Consider the following 14516-nt stretch of genomic DNA (forward strand, 5'->3'; position numbering starts at 1 on the left):
AACTCAGGGGCCAACTTGACAGTTTGACTTCAGAGTCAGTTGAACTCAAGATACTCTGGAGAAGAAGGAACAGTCGATTCTTGAATATCAAAGTCACTCCACCTCTACCGTGGAAATCTTAATTCACATCTACAAGCCAAAATGCGAATGTGAGAGCCTGAAAGAACACATTTCTCACCTTGAAGAGTCCGTCTCGAAGCTCAACAGTACCCTCCAAGTGCAAATGTCTGAAGTAAAAAACCTTAATGAGGCCTTGGAAGAAAAAGAGGCTGCGCTTTCCAATCTTTCCACATCTCTGCAGGATATTCAGAAAAGAGCAGATGAGGCCTCACTCTTTAAAACCCAGTTCATGGAAAGCACAGAGATGGTGTCACAACTGCAGAGTCAAATTCAGCAGCTGTCTGTCGAGTCTGGAAACCTCAGAAAGTCTGCAGAAGAAACACAAAGTGCCTTCAACAACCTACAAGACAAATATGCTGCTAATTTAGAGGAGCTACAGAATGTGAGGCAGCAGCTCTCAGAAAGGACTGAGGAAGTGTCCAGTCTTAGAACGTCATTAGATGGGTCCAGTAGTGAACATCAAACAGCAACGACGACAATAGAAACCTTGAGACAGGAATTATCAGAGATCCGTCAGAAACTTGACAAAACTGAAATCATGAACTCCAACCTGTTAAAGGAAAAAGAAGAAGCTCTTGCTTCTCATCAATCAAACGTGTCTCAGCTGACCATCGAAATAGACAGACTGAAATCACAGCATCTTCAGGTCGCTGCACAAATGAACGCACTGGCTGAAAATCTTGAGCAGAGAGAAATGGCTCTTCACGCAATCAATAGTCAGTATGCCGCCCAGGCCAAACACGCGTCTCAGCTGGTGTCAGAAATGCAAAAACTGGAAGAGCAAAACAAGCGGTTGACAGATGAGCTGAGTTTGTCAAAGGAAGAGCACCAGAAGCTTCAAGCTGCTGCCAAGAACGAAAACACAAATTTGCAAGAGGAATTTAGGAAACTTGTTGGCGAAAAAGAGGACTTGGAGAGGCGATATCATCAGATATGTGCGTCACAAGGGGAGCTGCAGGTTCAGATGGAGCAGAAGTCCAACAGCATGAGCCAGATAATGGAGCAAATGGCGTCCGAGAAGCAGAACCTCCAAGAAAAGGTTAGTGCAAAAGATGAGGAAATTACTCATTTAGAAGAAAATGTTAAAAAGATTGAACAGATTTTGCAGGACTCTGAGAAAGAGTGGTTGTTAGTTCTGGACAGAGAAAAGCAAGAGAAGAATCTCCTTGCAGAACAGTTGATAAGTGTTGAAAATGAAATGAAATCTAAAGATGTTTAAAGTAATTGCTTTGAAACAAGACTTGGATAGATTGCAGGACAAACTAGCAGAGGCATCATCAGCCATTAGACTTGGTTCTGATCAGCTGAGTGCAAAAGAGTCTGAAGCTTCAGCTTCCAGGGTTCAACTTGAGAAAATGTTGGCATCTATCCAGGATAAGGATACTGAAAACATTAAATTGAAAGAGTATCTAAAAACTGTGGAAAATGAGTTAGGAGAACTTTTAGCAAGACAAAAGGACACAAATTCCTCTGGTTTGCCACAGACTGTGGTTGAGGCAGCTGCTTCGAATGAAGAAAAGGTCTCCTTACAGGACATGATAAAAGGTTTGAAGAAAAGTCATCAGTCTGAGGTGGACTCTTTGAGGAGTGAGTTGGCTGAAACTGTTGCACAGTTGCAAAACACACAGAGTAATCTTGAAAAGGGAGAGATTAGTAATGATGAGAAGGGTCAACAAGTAGCTGTTCTGCAAAATACTGTAGAGAATTTACAGGCTCAGCTTCACGCTGAGGTGGAGAACATGAAAGAAGCTACAGTTAAATACTCTTCTTTACTAAATGAACTGGAAGCAAAAGATGAGCGCATAAACTGTATGAGCATTCAGATAAGTCAACAGAAGGAATTACTGGCCGGACTTAGTCAGCAGCTGAAAGATAAAGATGCCTCTATTGTCCAAGTCATGGAGTCAGCTTCAAATGAGAGAGTTAAACTTGGTGAGGAAAACAGTTCCCTGTTGGTACAATTAGAGACTATTGAGCAATCTTATAAAATCACTACCAAGAAACTTGAGGAGTTAGAAGAACATTTTACAACCTCCCAAAATGAAATTCAGACTTTGAACTCAGAAAAACTTGAGTTCCTCAAGGAAAAAACTGATCTACAAGGGGAAGTTGCAAAGGTTTCTAAAGAAAGAGATGTGATTAAGAAGAAGCTTCAGGCTGCTCTCGTTGTGAGAAAAGATCTGCTGAAGAGAATTGATGAATATGAAAGCCAAAAAGAGGAGTGTGTGAACAGCAAAACAGAGGTTTCTCAGTTGCAAGATAAACTACAAGAATTCACAAATCAAGCAAAAGCTACTGAAAAAATGTTTGAAGAAAATGTTTCTCTTCTTGAAAAGAAACTTCTTGATAAAGAATCAGAGATACTTGAATACAAAACACAACGCGAAAGACTTGTGGAACAAATTACGTCAGAAAAAGAAATTTTGCAGTCTGCATTACATGAGAAAGAAGTCAATTTGTGTGATGTCTCTCAAATGGTCAATGAGAAAGATTCCTTTATCAAGCAATTGCAGTCCAGTGCCATTGAGAAGGAAGGTGCCTTTGAGCGTGACAGAAACCATTTGATGCTGAAAGTGGAAGAGCTTCAAAATGAAGTAAAAAAATGTAGAGAAGAGTTGCAGGGAAAATCTTCATCCAGTGCCAGTGTTGTCGATCTGGAGAATGAGCTTGCCCAGTTAAAGTCAGAAAAGGCGACCCTCCAGAAGAAGGCCCAGGCTGCTTTGCTTGCACGAAAAGAGACCCTGAAGAAAGCCCAAGAAAGTGGGAAGAAATTAACTCAAGAGCTAGCTGAACTCAAAGATGACTACAAGGCTCTGTTGGAGCAACATTGTCAGCAGACAAATGAGCTCAATGCAATCCAGTTGAAAGCAGACGAGAAGACCCGGGAGCTTGAGGAGCTTCATAAAACATCTTTGGCCTACCTGGATGAACTGGAAACTCTAAGACAGCTTGTTGAAGAGAGGGACAAAACCCTACACGTTTTGAAGATGTCATTAGCTGAGAAAGAGAGCCAGTGTCATTCCATGTCTAATCTGCAAGCAGAGCTAGAGACTATGAAATCCAGATTTGAGACCATTTCTTTTGAGATGTCAAGTAAAGATGAGGCGCTCGTTGTCATGAAGCAAACAGTGGAAGCTTTAACGTCAAAGGTAAATGCGTTACAAAGTGATTTAGAAAAAGCTGAAGCTGAAATAAAACTTAAAACTGAGAAGGTTAAGAATTATCAGGAAATAATTAAAGATGTTGAGGTCAAGGCACAACAGGAGAATCAAGTACTATTGAGTAAATATGTTGCTTTGGAAAATGAGCTCAATATCAACTCATCTGCATTGGAGGAGCAGAAACAAACAAATAAACATGACCATGATGCTTTGCTGGAAGAAAAGGAGGCCCTTCTGGAGCAGAGTAATCAGTTGAGAGTGGAATTAAACACAGCAGTTACTTTACTTTCAGAGAAATCCTCAGAAATTTTAACCATCCAAAAGACATTGACAGAGACACAGGAGCAGCTCAGTGACGAGAAAGATGTTTTGACCAAGGAGCTTGACAAGTTGCAGCTGCATTATGCCGATACACAAAAACATTTTGAATCATTAAGGCAAGAAAAAGAAAATGCTGAAAAATTAATTGGTGAGCTCAGACAAGAGGTAACAACACTGAGCAGGCAGCTGAAGGAGAGCGAACAACAGCTTGAGAAAACAAGCTCAGCGGGCGTCATGCTGGAAAGTGAAAGCAGAGGCGAGATTTGGTCATCTCAAAATTCTGCCGAAAACTTTGAGGAGAAACTGAAGGAGGGAGAGACAGCCCTGTCAGCCTCTCAGGCTCAAGTACAAGAGAAAGAAAGTTTGATTGCTGCACTTGAACTGCAGTTACAGCAACAAATTAAAATGCATGAAGCTGTGGTTGATAAAATGAGAATAGAGTCAGAAGAACTTAAAAAATCTCAGGAGGAGAGCACTAGGGTAAATGATCAGGACAGTCAGAGTAAAATTTCTCTCCTGACCAGAAAACTGCAAGCAGCCCTTGTTTCCAGGAAGGACCTCATGAAAGAAAGTGCAACACTCAAAGAAGAAATAGAAAAGCTTTCATCAGGAAATAAAGCAAAGGAAGCAGAGTATTTGGCACTGGAAGCATCAGTATCAAAGTTAAAACAGGAAAATCTCAATCTGGAAAGCTCAATATCATCTGTCACACAAGAAAAAGAGCGTATTAGTGATGAAGTGGATCGCGTCCTTAATGATAATCACAGTCTTTCTGCAGCCTGTGAGAGTTTGAAGTCCACCATTGAGAACATCACTCAACAGAAACAAGCCTTTTCATGCCAGCTTGAGTCTTTGAAAGACTCTCAGACAGAAGAACTCTCGAAATGGAAGTCGAAGCATGCAGAGCTCAAACAGGAGTACGAGTCTCTTTTACAAGCTTATGAAAATGTGAGCAGCGAAATGGATAAAATGAGGCAGCTTTTAGAGGGAGCTAAAAGAGAGAGACAGGAAGCCCTTCGAAAAACACACAAACATGAGACTGAAAAGGAACAGTTGGAAAAGCAGGTCAGGGAAATGGAGGAGGAAAATGAAAAAATGAAGGAGAGAATGCTCACATTTTCTCAAGATGAACATCAGAAGATTAAAGAACTGGAGGTGCAGAATCAGAATCTTAAAAAGGAGCTGATTGAGCTTGATGTCAATCACAGAAATACAATGAGTGAGCTACAAAATCAAAAGCAGCTACTGGAAGCTGAAATTTACCAACTGAAGGAATCTTCAGACACTCTTAAAGTAAAACTCACTGATATTGAAGCTGAAAATAGTCAACTGGCAGAAAAAGTTCAAGAGGCCAGTATGTCATTAGAAAAGAAGGAATTTGACTCAAATACACACACAAACACCTTGCAGCTTAAATTTGATGAAGCTCTCAGTTTGAACAATTCACTCACTGCCCAAATTAAAGCCCAAAAAACAGAACTTGGTGCCCAGTTGGAAATAAGTAACTTGTTGCAACAGGAGAAGCAAAACCTCTCTGAAAGAATTGAGAAGATCATAAATGATCATGAAATGCAGTTGGCAAAGAAAGATGAGGCCATTAAAGGGCTCAAAGATGTTATCAATAGACACAGCCAAGAGACTATTAATCTAAACGAGAAGGTGAGAATCCTGGAGGATGACAAGTCTCTTCTGCAGGAAGAGCTTGAAAATGCTCAAGAGATTTCAGACAAAGTGAAAAATGAAAATGAATATTTGGAAACTGTCATACTCAAGAACTCTGAGAGAATTGATGAGCTGACAGAGTCCCTCAATATCTTGCAAACTCAAAATTCACAGCTGTCTACTCAGCTTGCAGCGAGTAAGGAGATGAGCAATCAGGTTCGGCAGGAAAAAGAACAGGAGCAGCTGAAATTAGTCAGAGAACTGGAAGAAAAACTTAAAACAGTCCAGAGAGGAAGCGAGGGAACGAAGAACGTCAGAAAAGAACTACAGGAGCTCCTCAAAGAAAAGCACCAGGAGATAAACCAGCTGCAGCAGAACTGCATTAAATACCAGGAGCTGATTTTAGATCTCGAGAGCTCTTTGAAAAGCTCACAGTCAGCCTGTGAACTACTAGAGAAAGATCTGAAGAAAAGCTCAGAAAAGATACTGACTTTAGAAGAGAAGTGTAAACAGGTTGAAGATGAGCTGCTGACCAACACCAATCTATTGAAGGATGTCAAGGAGAAGATGGAAAGTATTAAGTCTGAAAGGGATCAGCTGGCTCTCCAAGTCTCTCAGCATGCCAGACAAACTGAGAACCTGGTTGTGGAAAAAACTAATTCGCTACAAACTGCTGACGAAAGTCAAGCAAACTCTTATTTGGAGAATCAGTTTGTGTTACAGCAGCAGCTTGAAGACCTCAAGAACTTAAAAGACAAAGAAAGTCAAAAAGTGGATGAGCTTAGGCAGCAGCTGGACTCTCAGCATCTACAGATACATACTCTAAAGAGGGCAGCAGAGACCAGCGAAGCAAAGCTGTCCGCTTTATCTTCCACTCCCCAAGGGTCAGACGCCTCTAAACTCTGGAACGAGCTCTATCAAAAGACCTTGCATGAGAAAGATAATCAGCTTCTCGAACAGGGCTTCATGATCAAAAGATTCTTGGAGGACATGAGAGTCAAAGATAAAGAGGTAAATGAAGTTCGAGTGACCAAGTCACGGTTGGAGAGGACGCTTAATGAGTACTCGGTTGCTGCTGCTGCACAGCAGAGACAGCTGTTTGTTATGAGTGCAAGCAATGCCGAACTCACCGAGACTGCAGAGCTGAGGACTGTGCAACTAAAAGAACTCAGCGCTGAACTGGAAAGAATAGAGCAAGATAAAAACAGTCTGATTCGTCAGCTCGCAGATAAAGATGACATGATTTCCCAAATGCAGCTTAATCTCCACCAAATGGAAAAAACAAACGCAGACACAGATTCTCAGCTGCAACTCCTACAGTCTCAAAATGACAAGATTCGGGCTGATTTTGAGAAACAAGAAGGAATAGCTCTGCAACTGAAAACTCTTCTCCAGAGTAAAGATGCTGAGATCTCCTCCCTGCTGTCCTGTAAGGAAGGCCAGATGTCAGGATATCTCGAGCAGCTCCAAACCAACTATCGCACCCAGGTGTCAGTTTATGAGGACAGACTAACGTCTTTACGTTACCAAAGGGAAAAGTCTGAGAAGGAATTAAGAGGACTCGAGGCTAAGGTCAAGAGTTTGCAAATTAAAGTGAACAGATCTGTACAGGAAAAGGAGCAAATGGCAGCTAAGATGGAATCATTCAAAAACTCAATGGTGTCTTTACAAAGCGAAAGAGAACGCCTTATATCACAAAACAGAATTCTTGAAGCAAAGGCCCAGTTAGGGTTGAAGGGCAAAGAGGGCTTTGCCGATGGTGAAGGCGGTGCAGCCAAAGGCCTTAAACATGAGATACGAAAACTGCTCCATCAGATGGATGATCTCAATTCAGAGAACGCTATGCTCAGGGCTCAGCTGGTTCGATACCGAGAGGATTTAAATCAAGTTTTATCCCTCAAGGACAACCAGTTGAAGGTGCTGCTGAAAAAACAGCAGGATGTGATCAAAAGTCTTGAAATGCAGAAGACTGTGTCAGAAAAGCAGCACAGAGAATCTCGGTTAGAGTTCCAAAGGGAAGAGGAGACAAGCAATGCATTAAAAGCGGAAAACTCCAAGCTAAAATCTCAGGTGTCGAAGCTGGAAGCTGAAGTTTTGACTCAGAGGAAGGAGAGAGCCATCACGAACGAGGGCAGAGTGATTGTTGACCTTCAGGATGCTGTGGCAGCCAAAGCAGCCGAATGCAACGATCTGCAACAAAAGCTCCTTTCTCAGAAAATCTCTTTGGATGAGCTCAAAGGCAAAATGGAGCAGCTTGAAAGTGAAACTGACAAAAAACTGTCTGAAGCTGAGGACCGATACAACAGTGAACTGGATGGCTTTGAACGAGAGGTGGAAGTAATGAGAAGCGAAAGAGAGACTGCAGATCAGAGGGTGGCAGACCTCGCCAGAGACCTGCTCGAAATGGAGCAGCAGTTATCTGTGGCAAAGTTACAAAGTAAAGACTTGAAGACTCAGAATGAATCCCTGTGCAAAGCCATGGCTGCTCTGCAGAACGACCGGGATCAGCTCATTGAGGACTTCAAGATCCTCAGGAACCGATATGATGAAGAACTTCGAGAGACTCAGGCAGCCTTAAATAAAGTCGAGCGCAGTCTGCAAGATGCCACTTCAGATCTCGCTATGTTTGCCAAGGAGAGGGACATTCTCGTTCATAAATTGAAAGCCTTAGAAAGCAAAGATCCACCCATAGAGCTGAACAAGCTGCTGGGCGAGCTCTCAAAGGCTCTGTCAGAAAAGGAAAGAGATTTAAAGAAAACGATGTTGGAGAATGATAGTTACAGCAGGCAGCTGTCGGCCTTCTCTAGATCCATGGCCAGTCTGCAGAACGATCGCGACAGGCTGATGGACGAGGTGCTCGAGGCGAAACGAACGGCCCAGACCAGGCAAGGGGCGAGTCCAGAGAGTGTTACAGGGGCGAGTGTGGAAAAGTTAAAGAGCAGCAGTGTCAATGCCAACCAGAGTGAGACAGATGGGCCGGTAAGTCAAGTCATCAGCTGTCGTTTGAGTTGGGCTGTTGCTTGCACTTCTGTTACCGGCTGTGGGCGTCTGTTCTTTACCATCAGCATGCAGGATACAGTCAGGTGTCTGTTTTGTGGCGCGCATACCATTGATACCACTCGCATGGTGTTTCATATTTTTCTTTTATTTAACTTTTGACTGGAGTCATGGGCTGCATCAAAAAAAGGATGGTGTTTTTTGCATAAAAGTAAAGCCAAAATGGAAACTTGTTTGATGAGTGAATGCTTGTGATGTCTTTTGGGACCAAGCTGCCTTGAGGTCCTGCCCAGATACCAACCTGAACAAATCACAAGTTAACTACTCACTGAGAGCAGCTGCCAATCATCATAAATGACAATTTTGATGCATAAAACATAAACAGCAGAGAATTGTCAGTGGTTCCAAAGCTGAGGTACAGCCTGAGCTTTTGCCTGTCAATAAAACATTTGCTCATAAAGCACTTCTCAGAGACCAGGCAAGGTGCCCATTGATTCTATTTTAATACTACATCTCATGTCTGTTCGAGTGGTTGTGTGCATGTGCTTGGCTTCACTCAGGAATCACCAAGCTCTGAAGCAAAACTACATCTACCATTTTGGGGAAATACAATTTTACATCATTTCTTTGTTTGGCCTGTCTGATCTGCTTACATTGAAGAGAACAACCAGCCACCAGGGGGCGATCATGATCTGTTCGCTTCACTTTTAAAATGCTGTCATCTGTTCATAAAGTCATGGGCTGGGAAGCATGTGCTGTGTTTGTGAAATTTTCAGTGAATGCATTCTTTTCAATTCATAGTAAATGAAATTTCCTGCTGCTGACTCATATTTTCTCCTTTATTTCGATGTCGCTGCAGATGACGAAACAGACAGCAGATGAACTCCAACAGAAACACAAAGAGGCTCGAGAAGAAACTGTAAATCTGAGGTAAGAATGAATTCAGAACAAGCCAAAGTGAACGAGTAAACCCACAAATGCCTGAATTACAGATTCTGAGACGGTATAGTCGAAAGGTAAAAGTGAAAATGCAACATAGCATCACCTGGTTACATGTGTGAACAGCTTTAATGCAAATGCATATAGAAAACGCTGCTCTAACAGTAATAATCAGTCAAGACAAGATTTGGTGTGAAGTGATCAGTGCAGCAGCAGCAGGTGTAGCTCACCTCTCCACCATCATTGTTCAATACTAAATGAGCTAATTTCTTAAGGAGGCCGACTGGACCTGCTGAACCATAACATTTTCTGTGTGGTGAATTGTTTCAGAGCTACACAAGGAACTGGAAAAAATTCAAAGCAGTTTGGTTTCAATCTGTTCTTATGATTTGTGCATTAATTTCCTTCAGAAAAACTGTTGCTGCATTCAGTAATTCAAATTGGAGACTGTGTGCTTGGAAGAGAGAAACAAACAGTGCGTTGATTTGAGGAGCACGTCACTCCACTTGGTGAGAATCCATGTTTGTTTTCTGGTGCTTAAGGTTTTTTCTGTTGTGCAGGTCTGATGCAGACAGGAAGGAATCGCCGCCGGTCAAGGTTAGTTGGTGTTTTTCATTTTCTACATTCCTCTAATGTCGGAGTAAAATGTTTCATCGTTGTAATGCCTTTTCAGTTTGTTTTAATTTTTATTATCTTGATGTACGTAATGGAGAACTTCCTGCTGTTGTTCTGAGTCTTACAGACATTTTATTTTCTGTCCGAGGGTTCTTATGTGGTATCAAACCCAAGACACTGTTCCAGCATGCATTACATGGCATTTAACTAAGAATGCAGCTTTGTTGTGACAGAAATGTTTCAAAATTAACATCAAGTTCACTTTTCTTTCTTTCAAAAAAGTCTAAGTAGGTGTGATTCAATAATGTCAATAATTTTTAAGTAACTTGTCTTTCTTTGCTTCCCTCCAGCAGGAAGCAGCTCAGGGAGCGCTGGAAGAGATGGTGAATCGTCTGAACGCAGAGAGGATGCAGCTACACAGAGACCTGCAGCGCTGCCTGTATGAGATCCAACAGCGGGACCAGTACTACCAGCAGCTCAACACCAAGGTACAGAACCACCGAGACTAACCTTACTAACTTAAAAACAAGAACGTGGAGCGTGCCGCTCGGCTGTAGTCGTGTAGAGGCGGTCTGTGTGGTCTGACCTGTGGCTCTGTGACACACCTCGCAGCTGCAGCAGGCTTCGGAGGAGAAAGGGGCGGTCACGGCTCAGCTGAGGGCCGTTTCTCAAACTCTGAGGGACACGCAGAGTCGCTGCCACTGGCTGGAGACTCAAGTCCAGAGCCAGGCACAGGTAAGAGACGCTTGAGACCAGTGCCAGCTTCTGTGATCTCAGTTTACATCAGTATGAAGTGACCCATCAGTCATAAGTCCAGGTCTGTTTTTTCATTTCTCATCCTGAGCTTCCACTAGATCACACTGCTTATGCTTATGCAGATAGTCTTCACTACAATTTAGCCTCTTTAACATTTATTGTGCATTGATATACACACAGACACACTTGTTGCCATTTTCTGGTCAAACGAATTTACAATCACATAATACATTCAGATAGGCAAAACTAGTCTGCTTTTTTAATTTGATAATATTAAGATACATTTTGCCTTCATTGACTAACTTTAAATACAAGTATGTTTTAAAGAAGACAGTCAGATGAGCCGACCAGAGGAAATTTAAACACCGACACTGTTTGATTTAATGAATATAGTGAATTTTAGCCAAATTAAGAACTTTTATTGAATTGGAATGATTAAAAAAATATTCTTAATTTGCAACTGTGATATCACATAAGCAAACTACAAATAAGTTGTAGCTCATACAAAAACTAAATATAGACTAAATAGAAATTTAATTAAACAAAATATCACTAGACTGAAGCACATTCAATTGTATAAAGTGTAATATTTTACGAGTGTGTTCACGATCTTTACAATATCCACAATTAGACTGAAGCCTGAATTTCAAATGTCATATAGGTTGTTTTTTTTATAATTCATAATTTCAAAAGGAAATATAGACACATGCAGATAAATCTGTGTACCTCAGTTGTTTGTGTTAAGTAAAGATGTTCAGTCCTCATTAAAACCAGCGTGTGACCCCCCCATGTCTCCCCCAACAGGGTTCGGTTCTCACTGAAGTCGCACCAGGAGCTCCTCAGGAGAGGAGCAGCGACTCCCTGATCACTGAGACGACTGAAGCCGGTCAGCTCAGAGAGAGGTGAGCACATCAGCCCTCACTCTCCATGCTGCTGCACAGGTGGTCCAATTCACAGAAATATGAACATGTCTGTGCTTTGAAGGCTTGTTGAGGTGGAGCTGATCCTGGCGGAGGAGCGAGCGAGGAGAGAGGCGGCCGAGGAGGCCCTGCGTCTCGCCGAGGACCGAGAAAAGAGGTGGGAAGCGCTCGCTTTCATGGTTCACCAAACGCAACGCACACTCAGAGCAGAAGATCTGAACGTGTTTCTGCCCGGCAGCGCCGCCTCCGGTCTGTCCAGAGACACTCAGAGGGACTTCGCCATCGAGATGGAACCAGAGGAGGAGTGGGAAGCTCTCAGCCTCGACCCAACTCAGCCTCTGATAACACGAAAGGTACAAAGGATGCAGATTATTAACTGCTCAACACTGAACACCAGGTGGCAGTGTTGAGTTACATTAGCTTTCAGGCTTCTTGCTGTTTGGTTGATGAGAAGCAGTACAGACCTGTAGTTCTGTCTCATTCAGCTCACTGGCCGACTCGCTGCTTTCCGTCCTGCAGGTGAAAGGCGGGATGCTGACGTGCCGGCGGTGGCTCCGCGGCCGCAGCCTCTACTTCTCCAGGCTGCTGACCGGCCGCGCCCGCTCCCGATATTTCTTCCTGGCGTACCTGCTGACGATCCACGTGCTCGTCCTCATGTGCCTCACCGGCGCCCTCTAGGAGGGTCCCGTCAGGACCCCCGGCTGAAGAACTCGCACTACAGGCTGATTTTCTTTGTTCCTTTTTCTGTGTTTGCATGAAAAACAGCAGCACTTTAACAGCAGGTGGATTTCTGCTGACTCTCGCCGGTCCTCACAACATCAGCAGGTTGAAACACAACATCCCGATGTCCCGTCGCCACATGTGGATTAACTGAGCAACACCTTTTAGAAGTCAGTCTGATGTGTTGCATTTAAGTTCTGGCTTTATTTTTTATTATCATTGTTTTTTGACAATATTCTGGAAACAGGGTTTCCGGGAGATTTGTGACCTGTTTTGCCACAAGTGACTCTGTTTGTTGTTTGTTCGAATGTAGGCAAACCAAGCCTTAAAGCACGACTCTGTTGTTTCCTCACTGTTAGAAAAGCAGGTCAGTATTCTTATCAGTCGGCCTTTTTGCCTTCAGATCACTCAAAGAAGAGACGCATACGATTGAGTTGGGATATTTTTGTTGGCATCACTCTGGTTCCCTCTGCAATAAAGCAGGAAATCAAATTTTATGTTGCTAAAAATAGAGGGTTTTGACAAGATTCAATTTAGTTTCGTGATTTTTGAAGCAGAAACAAAGTTTGATTGTGAAGTGAAGCACAGCACTCACATAATTTCAGCTTAACATCCAGCACCTTCCAGTTTATTTCTACGTCTTCACCTCTTTCGCAGTAGGTAGTCGATCAACAACAGTTTGAGGTGGAGTAGTTCACCAGTTAGCACAAGCCTCTTTCTAGTCTCATATGCTGTTTGTAACACCTAAAAGCCTCAGACGTCACTAATGGGACAGATTTTCATCACATAACTTGAGCAAACTGGGACTTTAATCAATCACCTGGCTTTGGGGTCGAGGGAACCACAGAAACGCCAACGACACTCATTTCCAGATTCACGTCAGTCAGAGAGACTGATCACTGCTAAACGGTTTAAAATCATCCATCAGTAGGTGCAGAACTAGGGAGCTAATCTAGCAGCGTATTGATTTGTGTGTCGCAAATAGAATGTGTAATTAGATGTGTGTGCATGTTCAGTTCCATTTCTATGGATGTAATTCAATTTGTACATGTCCTTTTTATTTGACATGTCCGTTTTCGATTGCGTGTTTGTGTTTGGGATTGTAATAAGTTTTGTGTGTGTGGATGATCACCGCAGTGTTCCTGATGCATACTCCATTTGTGCATATGCTGATCTGTAACAAAATGTGTGTCGCTAGATTTGTGAACATTTAATTGGAATTTTGCATCACTGCACACACAACTCTGATGACACATGCCAATGGCACACACTAAATTGCAGGTATAATCTCCCACGTGTACACACAGATCACGCTGCTGCTGCATTAGCCTCCGTACAGAAAGTGAACTCTCCGTCTCGCTGATGCATTCAGAACATCGGCTGCTGCTTTCCTTCACCATGAGTTGCACATAATCGTAATGCTGAGTAGAAACTATGCACTGAACCTCCAAATGTGTACATAATCATCTCGGCTCTGAAGCACTACACTCTTCCCACCCCGTTCCCTTTAAAGTCGTACAAGCCAAAGGTGTCTGTGTTCTCACTTTGGCGGTTCTTGACCCATTGAAGCAGGTGGAAGAAGGGCTCCATGGTCATGGAGTGCCATTGAATATTCATACTGTTTGTATTTAAGAGTTTCCTGTATTCACGTGTGCATCTACACAAAGTTGGCTTGTACAGTATCTGCTCTGTATTTATGTATATATGCATTTCCAGCTTATGTGCTTTTTGACTTGTACATTTCTTCATTGTATAAAGTTTGAAAATATGAGCGAAAGCCAGCCTGTCTTTCTGCAAATTGGTTCAACCAACAACACCAGGATTTCTTCTTCTTCTTCAAACCAATGAAAACAATGGAAAAATTCACCACCTGGCTTGTTGATTGATCCAATTTTGCAAAAAACATGCATGCAAGTATAAACTTGTACATAAAGGTGTGATTTCTCGATGAAGCGGATCTATTTATGGAAAAAATAATAATAGTTAAACTACTGAAAACAGGAAAAATGTTCAGATGGCATATTTTCTCTCCTGCCTCTTATTTTTAAGAGTTAGAGATGCAGTCGGCCCTGTGATGACGCCGGGTCGACCTCAGTGCAATACTGTGTCTGAGGCGGAGGTTTCCCGTCGACCTTCACCATCTGGAACAAAGTTTAATAAAGCTGATGAAAGTTTTCTTTATTCTGACCTTCGTGTGTTTTTGTCAGTGAAATCAGCTACATGGTTGTCTTTTAAAACAGATTATAATGTATATACGTTTTCCCTTTTATATATACACTACTCAAAAAAGTTAGGGATAAGTTCA

General features: G+C 42.5%; 1 pseudogene; it reads left to right on the top strand.

The window, feature by feature from the left end:
* LOC115385839 (golgin subfamily B member 1-like) overlaps positions 1-14398 on the top strand; it is a 36034-nt pseudogene extending 21636 nt beyond the window's left edge.
* Positions 14399-14516: the final 118 nt, after the last annotated feature.

The sequence above is a fragment of the Salarias fasciatus genome, chromosome 1 (genome assembly GCF_902148845.1).
Source record: "Salarias fasciatus chromosome 1, fSalaFa1.1, whole genome shotgun sequence".
NCBI classification, from domain to species: Eukaryota; Metazoa; Chordata; class Actinopteri; order Blenniiformes; family Blenniidae; genus Salarias; species Salarias fasciatus.